General features: G+C 35.6%; 1 long non-coding RNA gene across 1 annotated transcript; it reads right to left on the bottom strand.

Moving 5' to 3' along the window:
* Positions 1-185: 185 nt before the first annotated feature.
* LOC141633841 (uncharacterized) lies at positions 186-1,153 on the bottom strand. The gene is made up of 2 exons (XR_012538593.1): positions 1,060-1,153; positions 186-814 (listed from the first exon to the last, which is right to left on the bottom strand). It is a non-coding gene; the product is annotated as an uncharacterized LOC141633841 (long non-coding RNA).
* Positions 1,154-13,789: the final 12,636 nt, after the last annotated feature.

Raw genomic sequence — 13,789 nt, 5'->3', positions numbered from 1 at the left:
TCACCAATCAATGTCTATCATCTCCTCCGTCTTTAATCTTATATGAAAACTAACAATGACTCTTGGTTTGCTAGCTATGTATATTTGGATACACATATTGGTATATTATATGAAAATTCATCACATTAATTAATACGGAGCACTACGTGAAATTGTAGCTAAAAAGAGTTGTATAAATCATAAAATTGCGAGGAAATCGAAAAACAATCGCGTTGAGACGGAGTTTGGTACAAAATGACTTGGCAAAGTTAAATAAAGTTACAAAAGTGAAGGTCAAATCCTCACAATCTCCTTCACTTCATTTGTTTCTGTGACAGAAATTACTACCAATTCTGTCCATCATTCATCTTCACCAATTCAACCATATCCCTCTCCAACTACTACCTCCGCTGCCCAGAAAAATGAACCACCAGCTTGGTCAATCAAATTCGTGAACAACCATGGCACCACGAAATTAGCATCATCAGGCCCGTTCAACTACCACCATTGAGGTACCATTGCAGCACGTCTCCCACCATCTCTATTTAACCACCATTAACACTCTCTATCAACTCATCACCACTGCTTCACCCATCACCCACCATCGACCTGCACTCCTTCGTGCTCAACCTCGACACCCACCAATGCGGATCACCTTGGCTCAACCCATCTCGCATACACCTCAATTACCACCATCCCGCAAATAACAACCGGGCCACATCTCATACTCGGCTCACCACAGACCACCAGGTGCTAGCCACCATGGCACCAGCAGCAATTCCATCGTCCTACTACTCCGTCAAAAACTTACAGGTTACAGCCACCCCTTTGAGGCCTGAATTCAATCAAATAAAACTAAAAGTAAATAATCAAATTATTGCACATAAATTAGCCAATGATGCAAATTAAATTGGATTAGCGTATAAATTCAGCCAATAAAACTGACGGAGGCACCAGATGAAGAGAGTAAGGATAAGGGAGAGAAATATGGGAATTTAATTGAATTAGTGTACAATTAACATTTGCCGAACACCTGTCGACAAACACTCCCTGACGCACCTTCACAACCTAATTACTCACCTCACACACTTGCCACCATCATGACCAGACGCCGCCGACGACACGATCACAAGCAGCAGGCACCGCCGACCACTCATGTCCTTCTCTCTACCAGATTGTTGCAAATTAACAAATGGATAAAAACCAATTTGGCGATGAGCGGCTGATTAATAATTGAAGAAAACTAATAAAAATTGTTGAATTGATTTTTAATTGTTGAAATTGAGAAGAAATAGATGCTGCTATGATATTTCCCCCCAAATTTCTAGGATTTTATTTCAATGGTTTGCACGTTCTTCAACTGAGAAAGTTTTAGTGAGAGGCTATTTTTTTTTTCTGAATTTCTGATGCGTTATCTTGCTAAGTAACGGATTTTGTTTTTCTTATTTTTTAAACGTTGTGAGATTTAATCTCTTCCCTTGGTTTCCTTTGATTTAGTGGCTGAGATTTTCCAAACTCACAACTCACCGTAAGAACCAAACTCACGAGATCCCGCCTATATGTATATATATATATATATATATATATATATAGAGAGAGAGAGAGAGAGAGAAGGGTTTTAGTAAGGCATTCATCTATATTGAGTCTCTAAGTCCTTATAAGGGCTCTTGGATGAGGGGAATGGAGGGATGAGATTACATCTCAATGGAGGGCCATAAATCTCCCTCCTTAATCTCCCTCCCTAATTATGTACAACTCCTCCTAATTTTGTACAACTCTTCCACCATTCTAATCTCCCAACTCACTTCCTCATTCACTCATCCTCTCTCATTTCTCACATTCACTCTTTCTCTCTCATTTTCTTCCCACCCTCTCTAAACAAAAAAAAAACCAAACTGAAAAAAAAAACCCAAACTAAAATAAAACAAAAAAAAACCAAAAAAATCACTCCACCACACCCGATCCACCACCACCCCACCACCACCCGACCCCCACCACCACCCTATCATCGCCACCCCACCCCACACCGACACACCGACCAGACCCCACCACCATCTTGTCCCTTCCTCCCTCCTCCTCGCCACACACCGACACCCTCATTCCTCATCCCGACACCACACCCAACACGCCACACCACCAACCGACACCACACCCACCATACGACGTCAACACCTCCAGAACCGCCACCATTTCGACCTCCACCATTTCAGCCGACAACAGCCCTCGCCCGCCTCTTCTCCTTCCTCTCCTTTTTTCTTTTTTTCAGCCGACAACCGCTAGATTCCCTCCACTGCGAACCACCGCCGCCAGCTCCCTTTTTCGTCTCCCTCCTCCTCTCCTCATCAGCCGTCACCCTCATTTTTGTTATTGTTTTTTGTAAATTTTTCAGATTTGCGTTTTTGTTCTTTTTTTTGTTCTTTTTGTTATTTTCGTTTTGGTTATTTTTTGTTCTTCATTTTTTTGTTCTTTTTGTTCTTTTTGTTCTTTTTTTATTTGGTTATTTATTATTTTTGTTCTTCATTTTTTTTGTTCTTTTTGTTCTTTTTTTATTTGGTTATTTTTGTTATTTTGGTTTTTGTTATTTTTGTTTTTGTTTTCAGATTCAGATCTTTGTTTTTGTTATTTTTTTTATTTTGTTATTTGGTTGTTATTGTTATTTGATTTTTTTTTTTTTTCAGATTTACCTTTTTTATTTACGTATAAAATTTGTTATTGTCATGGCTCATTCATACTATTAACCTCTAAAGTTATACATTGTATAAATTGGAGTTACACAAATTTGGGACTAAAGTTATACATATTGTCTATTAAAGTTATACACTGCGTGCATTAAAGTTATACACACGATATATAAATGTTTCATTGTTAATTTTTTTTAATGAATCATGATTTTGTTATTTGGTTTTTTTTTTGTTATTGTAATTTGGTTTTTTTTTATATTTGGTATTTTTGTTAGATTTACTCATTTTTTTGTTAGATTAACGGGTTTTTGTTACTATGGGTTTTTTTTGGTTTTTGTTATTATGGGTTTTTTTTTGTTATTGTTATTTGGTTATTTTTTTATTATTAGTTTTCAGATCTAGTTTTCTTCTTCTCAACTTTCATCACATTTTTTATTTTGAATTTTCAAAACTATATGTAAATACAACTAAAGTTATACTATCTGCTACTAAAGTTACACTATTTACGACTAAAGTTATACACTTCAAACATTAAAGTTACATTAAAGTTATTCCTAAAGTTATACAATTTTGAACTAAAGTTATACAAATTTGGACTAAAGTTATACAAAAAATGACTGAAGTTATACAATGCAACTTCACTGACAAATTTTTGTAAGTTATACAATTTTTGACTAAAGTTATACAAATTTGGACTAAAGTTATACAAAAAATGACTGAAGTTATACTATTATGCACTAAAGTTATACAATTTTTGACTATAGTTACACAAATTTAGACTAAAGTTATACTATTATGGACTAAAGTTATACAATTTTTGACTAAAGTTATACAAATTTGGACTAAAGTTATACAAAAAATGACTGAAGTTATACTATTATGGACTAAAGTTATACAAAAATGGACTATAGTTATACAAATATGGAGTAAAGTTATACAAAACTGGACTAAAGTTATACAAAAATTGACTAAAGTTATACAAATATGGACTAAAGTTGTACAAATAATGACTAAAGTTATACAAAAATTGACTAAAGTTATACAAAAATTGACAAAAGTTATACAAAAATTGACAAAAGTTATACAAATATGGAGTAAAGTTATACAAAACTGGACTAAAGTTATACAAAATTTGACTAAAGTTATACAAATATGGACTAAAGTTGTACAAATAATGACTAAAGTTATACAAAAATTGAATAAAGTTATACAAAAATTGACTAAAGTTATACAAAAATTGACTAAAGTTATATACAAAAATTGACTAAACTCTAGTCCTTATTTGTATAACTTTAGGCCATTTTTGTATAACTTTAGGCCATTTTTGTATAACTTTAGTCCATTTTTGTATAACTTTAGTCAATTTTTGTATAACTTTAGTCCTTATTTGTATAACTTTAGCCCATATTTGTATAACTTTAGGCCATTTTTGTATAACTTTAGTCCTTATTTGTATAACTTTAGGCCATTTTTGTATAACTTTAGTCAATTTTTGTATAACTTTAGTCCTTATTTGTATAATTTTAGTCCATATTTGTATAAATTTAGTCCTTATTTGTATAACTTTAGTCAATTTTTGTATAGCTTTAGACCATTTTTGTATAACTTTAGTCCTTATTTGTATAACTTTTGTCAATTTATATCATTTTTATATAAAAATTTTAACAACAAATTTTATGAAAAATATTTTAGTAGATCTTAGATGAAATAAAGTATATCACCAAAAAAAACGATATTTAAAAACCGATTTTTTTTTAAAAAAAACGTATAACAAGAAGAGATTGAAAAGAATAAATAACAACAAAAACTAACAAAAATTAACAAATAGAATAAACCGACCACAAACAAAAAATTTAACACAAAATCTAAAAAAAAAAAAAAAAAAGTGACGAAAAAAAACCGAGACACAAAATCTGGAAAAAAAAAAAAAACGAGTTTGTATAATTTACCGACGGCGGTGGTGGAGGTAGAGGTGGGCGGTGGGTGGTGTCGGGTGGGATAGTGGTGGGTGGTGGTGAATGAAGAAGAGAGAAATGATTGATTTATTTGGATTTTTTGGGTTTTTTTTTATTTATTTGGATTTTTTGGGTTTTTTTTATTTATTTGGATTTTTTAGGTTTTTTTTATTTATTTGGATTTTTTGGATTTTTTATTTATTTGGATTTTTTGGGTTTTTTTTTATTGAGGTTTTGAGAGAAGAGAACAGTGAAATGTGTGAGATGAGAGAGAAATGGGTGGGTAGAAAACAAATATATAGTAAATTAGTGGTTAATTAGGGTGGATTAGTAAAGTGTGTTAATTAGCTTCTATAATGACTTTGGGTGGGTTCATCTCATCCCTCCATCTCCCTCCATCCAATGGCTCATAATAGAACTTATGGACTCAATATATATATTGGCGTTAGATGATCTCTTTCTCTCTCTCTCTCTCTCTCTATATATATATATATATATATATATATATATATATAGGCAAGATCCGGTGAGTCCACCTATATATTTGAGTACATGAGTCCATAAAACAATATCACGCACTAAACAAAATAATATCACGATTTTTTTTTTCGAGATTTTTTTTTTCAATTTTTTTTTTTTTCAATTTTTTTTTTCGAAAATGTTTTTTTTTTTAAGTAAGCTTTGATATTGTTTAGTATAATGCGTGATATTGTGTATTACAAAACAATATCACGATTTTTTTTTTTCAAATATTTTTTTTCGAAAAAGTGTTTTTTTTTAATGTAAGCTGTGATATTGTACTACAAAACAATATCACGATTTTTTTTTCGATTTTTTTTTTCAAAAACTTTTTTTTTCAGCTGTGATATTGTTTAGTATAACGTGTGAAACTGTAAGTTGTGATATTGTGTAGCATAACGTGTGATATTGTATCATGGACTCACGGACTCAAAAAGATAGGGTGGACTCATGTGATCCTAATTTTATATATATATGTATATATATATGTATACATATATGTATACATATATGTATACATATATATATGTATACATATATATATATATGTATACATATATATATATACATATGTATATAAATATATAGGGGCGGGATCCCGTGCGAACTACTATACGGTACGAACCATACGAACTAGTATATAAAATTTAATTAAAGATTTCCAAGTCAACTCTCATTGCTATCCTGTTTAATAAAACGCTCCTCTCTCTCATTAATTTTCACAATGATACAATCACACATGATGTCACTGCCACGTCTGCCGGCGAGAAACGTTGCTGGCGTACCTCCTCCGACCACCCCAATTTCTTCTTTCGCACCACCACCAACCAACCTCGATGCCCCTAAGGTCACTCAATAGCTCTGATTGCCTCTCTCCTTTCTCCCTCTTTTACAGCTTATTGTTACTCCGGCAACCACCGACAGCGAGAAACGTTGTCAGTGCGTCATTACGCCCTTTTCCCACCATTTTTGTCTGTTCCCACCAACAAATACCTTCTGCCTCTCACTCTTCATGTAGATCTACAAAAAACAATATTGGTAAAGGTGAGCTTGTCAGAGAGTTCTGATTTTTCGTTCGCTATTGCCGGAATCGTGTGGGGTAGAAGATGTGCCTGATTTGTTCGGCAATGGTGAGAGTTTGTGGTGGCTGGTGGATGTCCGGCGAGGGTGTGACGGGTCAGGTGGTAGGTGTGCGCCGTCTCTGTTGTCGGAGAAATAGCAGTCGTGGGTATGGTCGTGGACATAGCAAGAATCATATCATCGCAACCAAATACACAATACTCATTAAGATGTGATTCCTAAATTCATTTGTTTTATTTTAGTTAATCAGACCGACTGATGCTGTAAACTTAAATGTTCAGGAATTCGTGTAGGTTAGAATGAAATGTACTCAGTACTTGAGTATCATCATGTTTGCCATCTCTAATTGCTCCAAAAGTAACCACGTTAAAGTTTGATGGTCTATCAACATAGAAACTAGCAACTAGCAAGTACCAAATCAAGCGAATGAACCAAAAGAATTATTGTGTGTTGTTGCACCCTTACAGCTTACATATTAGCTAAAAGAGCTCCTTAAGTAGGACGACATTTAACCTAAGATATATCTTGATTGATAAAGGAGTGTGTCTAATAAGGTAAAAAAGTGTATCTAACTATCTAAAGGAGTGTATCTAGCTTGTCAGAAATGTGTATCTAGTAAGGTAATGAGTGTATCTAGTCATTTAAAGGAGTGTATCTAACTAGCTAAATGTATGTATCTTGTAATTTAAAGGAGCGTAGCTAGCTAGCTAAAGATATGTATTTAATAACTTAAAAGAGTGCATCTATTAACTTAATAGAGTGTATCTAGTCAGCTAAAAGTTTGTATCTAATTTAAGGTATGTATCTAACAAATTAAATAAGTGTATTTAACAAGCTAAATGTTTGTGTCTAACAACTTGAAGGAGCGTATCGAGTTAGCTAAAGATATGTATTTAATAACTTAAAAGAGTGCATCTATTAACTTAATAGAGTGTATCTAGTCAGCTAAAAGTTTGTATCTAATTTAAGGTATGTATCTAACAAATTAATTAAGTGTATTTAACAAGCTAAATGTTTGTGTCTAACAACTTGAAGGAGCGTATCGAGCTAGCTAAAGATACGTCTCGTGTAACTTAAAGAAATGTATTTAGCTAGCTAAAGGTATGTATCTAGTAATTAAAAGGCGTGTATCTAACAATTTAAAGAAATGCATTTAGCTTGCTAGAGATATGTAAGAAAGTGTATCTAGCTTGTTGGAGATATACAATTAATTTACGATTCTTTAAATCACGCCACAATTTTGAACTGGCAAATACTTGTTTTATTTGGCATAATAGAAAATGGTATTCATGTTGGAATTCATATTTTGAGGCTTATGTAAGTAACTCGTAAGGTCTTACTTCTTAGGTCGAAGATTTGTAAATTTGCTTATTGGCAGTTGCGATTCGACTGATAATCACTAAACTTAGAGCTCCTTAACTCCCCCAAACTGCTAGTCGACTTAGAGCTTACTTCTGCCTTTTAGCTAAAACCGAAACTTTTAGCTAGGAGGGGTGATCAATTAGTAAACTAGAAAAGGATTGAAACTTTGAACTGAAAGTTTCAGAATTTTCATTGCTTGTGCCTAGTGTCTTTGTGGTGCGTGCTTTCGCCTCATTGCACAAACCGCTTGACTGTGAGCAAACTATAAAAAAATATTGAAAATTTTAACTAGGAGGGGCGTGTACTATCACCTTTTAGCTAAAACTAGAGCTTTTTAGCGAGGAGGGGCAAACAAGTACACGTAAAGTGGATTGAAAGTTTCGACTGCCTTTGTTAGCCACCGATTACAAAGGAGTAAAAAATGAGTATAAGGATAGACGACGAGTATTAAAATACTTGATTGAAATAATTCACATAATTGAGTATTAAAACAATGACTGCGGCTACACCTACAGTAACCGACCTTGGGAGTCCCCACAAAGCTGAAGCATTCCGCATGGCGTCAGCCCTCAGGTTGGTCTTTGAGTTTAAAGTGTACTTCACTTGGAACGTTGTAGATAGTATCCTTTGGTTCAGAATCATAGCCATAGGTGACGTATCCATCGCTTTAATTTTGATGATAATAAGATCATCAGTGCAGTATGAAAGTTGTTTGCTAGCTTAGTTCCTATAACCCAGTTGGAGAGTTAGAGCGCCCTTCTTGCTCTCTTTTCCTAAACAATGAGGTTATTAATTGGTTGATTCTTTGTTTGCTGAACAATGAGGTTGTCATCTCTATTGCTGTTGTAATTATGGTTTACGTATCAGCGTGTTTGTATTTGAGCACTGCTTGAGTTTTCGTCTTCTACCGTTCCCTTGTTTTTTAAACCTGCCTCTGTGGGATTAAAACTTTGGGTTGTGTATCGTTCTTGTTGACAGAACCCTGCAACCTTCATAGATGCCTTTACTCAGGATTTTAGGTGCAAGTGCAACTTCCATAGATTCCTTGTCTCAGGTGTGTCGCTTCTAACAGTTCCAATGAGGCTATTTCATGTTTCATCAGAATGTCTAGAATTATTTGATCAAGATTCAGGTTCATAGCATTCTTAAATGTTTGTTTTCGTCTTCTACCCATGGTAACTTGTATGGACTTGAGCTCAATACGAATAGTACGAACTACCAAGATACCCCATATTCCTAGCTCAGATACAAATAGTTTTACTACCGGATACACATGATATTACTAGGAGATACACAGATTGTTTGTGTGTCCGGTAGTAATAACATGTGTATCCAGGTTTCGTGGTTTGTGTATCCAACCCTCAACCATAAACATGACCACCTTACCACTACCGCCAACCGCCACCACCGCTCCCAATCAGCATTGCCCCACAACCACCATATCAATGTCGTCGCCAGTTGTCAAACCATCACTAGCAGACCTGCGCTCTCCCTCTTGCGACCATAGCCGCTGACAAGCAACCACCAACAGTGCCCCATATCTTCACGTCACAAACATCAACCCCATTTCTTCGATGCAAAGAACTAAGATAACACATCATATAATCACACACACTAACCACCACCAAACAACCACCCACAACAGTCTGAGGCCACCACGCACACAAAAAGCAACAAACAACCGAGATCTAAGGAGTATGGCCAAATCAGTCGACCTTCAAATCTACAAAGCGGAACAATAATTTTAAAATAATCCTGCCTATGACCTAGTCGGAAAATTCCGATCCAGAAACATTCTTGGCTGACCGGAGACTAACCGCGAGACGCTGTCGGTCACCAGCGGGAGTCGTGGAAGGTGAGGGCTTCATGTGAAAGGGAAAATGGAAAGACAATATACTGAATTCGAGCAAATGCTGTAAAGATAACGCGAGGCCGACGACGGTGGTTGTCGGAGCTCTGATGACAACGGCGGTAACTCCGGTGAAGCATAGGTTTATGGTGGTTGGTTAGTTGCTGCGTGGTAAGGAAAGAAGAAAGAACAAGGAAAAAACAGTGGTATAAAGTTGATTGGGATATGTGATTTGGGCCTAAAATGGCGTAATCTTACTGTTTATATAAGTTCGTATAGTTCGTACGCTAACTTAGTTCGCACCAGATCCCGATTCTAAATATATATATATATATATATATATATATATATATATATATATATATATATATATATATATATATATATATATATATATATTTATAATTTTCCAAACTACTGTCAAGTGAGTACCAAAATTAATATTTATAATTTTCCAAACTACTACTAGCAAGCGGTAGTAAGGGTCGATCCGCAGGGAGGTAGGGAGATAATAGTTGCTTTCTATTTTAGTTTAAGGGTAGCAAATGTTGGGGGTTTTGATGAGAGTTATGACTAATTCTAATGACAAAAACTAAATAAACAAGTAAACGTAAATAAGGACGGTAAACAATGATAAAAGAAATGCTAAGACGGTCGGTTCACTATAGCTTCGATGGCACATAAGTCTAGGTAAGTCTCGAAATACGGTCGCGAAGGATGGGGAAAACAAGTCCTCTCGGTCCATGTTAAATAGTAGCTACCTCTCGGCCTATGCTACTAATCCCTAAGTCTCATTAATACTAACCCTCGTTCTTGATTAATGATTCCTATTGCAAACTAAATCACGTTATCTCTCGATCTTAGCAATTTAGCCATTTTAATTCGTTAATTATTGTCCATTCCTATCTCTCGATCTACGGGATGGTCAAGTTTAAGCATCTATCAAGTCTCCTCTTGGTCTCGTTGAAAGATAAAGCACTTAATGAAACAAACAAATCAAAACCAGACGCGAAGTCAGTCGATCGACCAGCTATCCCAGTCGATCGACCAGCTAGCAATTTCGATCGACCGTTAAGCCGATCGATCGACCAAGCCCTAATGCGAGGTCACCTATTCTAATGCCATATACGCCATAGATCCCCTACATCTTAGCGAAGGGTACTTAGCTACTCATACTAGAAATAATGGAAGCAACAAAATCAACAATTAAAGCTAACGAATTCATACTTGAATTAATAAAATGAACAATTAACATAAAACGATAAATTTGGCTTTGGGAGATCTAACCTAGCAATTCTTATACTACGAAGGAAAGCAGTAATCTGAATAAAGGAATAGAGAATACCGTGTAAAGGAATTGAAAGGAGAAGATCAAAAACCGAATGCGAAACTAGGGATTTTATTAACGGAAATAATCTAAACTAATGTATATGTCGAACTTGATGATAAAACTGAATGCTTATTCTGAAAACTAAGGATACATTATATAGAAATAATCCTGCGTAACCTTTATTCCTAAACCTAATCACAATGGGCTTTGGAATTCTCGATCTTTTATTTAGCGTCAGACCCGTGGAGTGGTCGATCGACCATAGTACCCAGTCGATCGACCAAAGGTCTTGTACTGCAATTGCATTCGACGATTCTGCGCAACAAGACACCGATCTTAAAACAGCTGCCATTTCTTCGTTACTTGGTCAAATCAGGCGTTCTACACGGCGTGGGAAAGCTAAGAGGATAAGCTTTCACCTCCAATTGGAATCACTCGATTATCTGCTCTAGAACCTCTAGATATAGCCATCTGAACGAGGCTGCAATGTCGAGAAATGCTTCTTTGCTTGTTAAACTCGTACGCACCCTTGCTTTTGCTATCTTTAGGCCTTGAAACGCGCACCAAGCTCATTCCTCGAGTCAATACTCCATGTCAAATGCAATGCTAAGTACTTAGGGACGGATTCGGCTTATTTTCCACTGAAATCTTCATATTCCTACAAAATCACAAGAAAAGGAAGAAATACACGAAACAAGGGAAATAGTAGCATAAACTACTCAATTGAGCTCTGAAATGCGTGTAAAATAGGGTGTAAAACATCATATAAATGACACGCATCAAACTTCCCCAAACCAAACCCTTGCTTGTCCCCAAGCAAGAACTAGACTCGATCCTAAAACCTAATGGAACGAGTTCAATCTCAGAGCGAAATGCAACATGTAAAGCCCAAATCAATTTAATGCAATAACTAACAATCAATTAGCAATGTGAATCATGCAAACGAGTTAGAAAGTCGTTAAAAACTGCTGAACCGTCAACTGTAGAGACTTATCAAATTGGACTCTCACGGGTCGCTCAAAAAACTCAAATAAGCACAAGGTGAATATATGTATAGATAGAAAGAATTCATTTTGTGAAGACTCTCACCTAACTACGACCTATAAGAACATGCCTGCAATCTAATATGAAAATAATCTCTACAACCGTACATATGCATTCCAACCAAACAAATGACCATGACACATGCCGAGGTAAATATGGATATGTGAGGCTACGGGTAAGAAGAGGCAAAAATGAATTTGGATATGAGGAGTAATAAGCCAAGCTAGTAACTTCAATCCAAACTATAAGCGAATCCCAACTTCAAACTCAATGTAAATACTACAACACGGTGCCAATTCGAGGCACAAAGCTCACAACCTCCATAAAATTGACTCCCCAAAGAATATAAATGATAAAATGGGAGTGGAAATCACCAAATCATAATAAGAACTCCAACCATGTGATTTTCGAATTCTCTTTCTCGGGCCCGGTCGATCGACCACTTGGTTGATCGATCGACCGACCTCTTTCTTCGAATCATTTTTTTCTTTTTTTCTTTTCGTATTCTGTTTTTCCTTCAACTTTTCCAATTCTTTTTCCTCCTTCATTCTTCCATCCAACATCATCTCAATAAGAGCATAATAACCAAACCGCAATAAAAACATTCCCAAAAACTAATACTACTAGCTTGACAAAGGCAGGCTGAATATAGGATGTAGTTTATGGGACTAAAAGGCAATTTGGCTTTGAGGGGCTCATGGGTAAAATGAATAAAGGGAAACCTCTACCACATGTGTCAACAAACCACAAACCGAATGCATACATGTATTAAGCAGATTAAGTTCATATTTATGCACATTTATGTAACATGTCTCATAAGGAGTACTAATCACAATCCTAGATAAACTGATCATGAATGTCACCAGTTATAAGGCTCTAAATCTCAGAATATGATGTAGCTTGCCAAAAATCTAAGTCAAGTCTCAAGTTCAGCAAGAAATTTAACGAAAACTCGTAGATTATGCATATTTGATTCTACTAATAATATGTCAATTAAGCAAGGCTTAGGCATAAACAGCTGAAAATGCAATGTCATCATAGAGATACTACCGTTCCGACTCGACCTATATGCTAAAATAAACATGCATATTTTTTGGGTTTTTATGAAATTTTTCAATTTTTTTGGAATTTTGTATATATAAATGTGAAATGAACAACAATGCAAGACAAAATGTAAACGTGAATGCAAGCAAATGAAATGTGACGCAAAACCCTTCCCCAAACCAAATCGCACAATGTCCCCATTGTGCAAAATCATGTAATGAAATAAACAAGGAAACGGGAATTTGCGAGAAAATAAGTAAATATGACATGAAGTGGAACGTGGGAACTCACAAGACTTTAAGCGCAGCAGAAGGAAACCTCCCCAAACCAGCGTGAGCTAGGAGGTTTCAGTAGCCAGCAGTGCTATCAATTAGTACCTGAAAGACAAACAAATACCACGCATAAAACCGAGAAAACAATAATGAAGCGGTAATTATGTGCACAATAGAAGAAAAATAGAAGAAATAAGTAATATGACGGAAGATAAAGTGGAGTAGAAAACTCCTTCAATTCCGCAAATCGACCAAACACAGCAGGGGAAAGGTCGTGAAAGTAAAGAACGACTGAAAACAATCGATCGACCATAGCAGTAAATGATCGATCTGGAATGAACAGAATGTAAGCTCCTGGAAGTCGCACCTTAGTCGATCGACCAGGGTAGGCAGTCGATCGACTGGAAAACTCGCTGTAACTTTCTGATTTCTTCGAATTAGCTCGAGAACTTGAGCTAATATGGTCTATAAACCTGCAAACGCACAAAATACCACGCCCAAAATTGCGCAAAACCCAAAGTAACAGTCTAAAGGTCTTTAAATCCTAAGCAAACCAAATTAAAGAGCGAAGTCTCGCGCACACGAAAAACGATAAATAGTCCAAAAGCAATAAAATAGATCAACGGAAACTGCGAAAAATCTCCGACCAAGGCTTCTGCCTACATGAAGTAGCT

Source organism: Silene latifolia, chromosome Y (assembly GCF_048544455.1).
Source record: "Silene latifolia isolate original U9 population chromosome Y, ASM4854445v1, whole genome shotgun sequence".
NCBI classification, from domain to species: domain Eukaryota; kingdom Viridiplantae; phylum Streptophyta; class Magnoliopsida; order Caryophyllales; family Caryophyllaceae; genus Silene; species Silene latifolia.
This window is presented reverse-complemented; position numbering and strand designations above follow the sequence as displayed.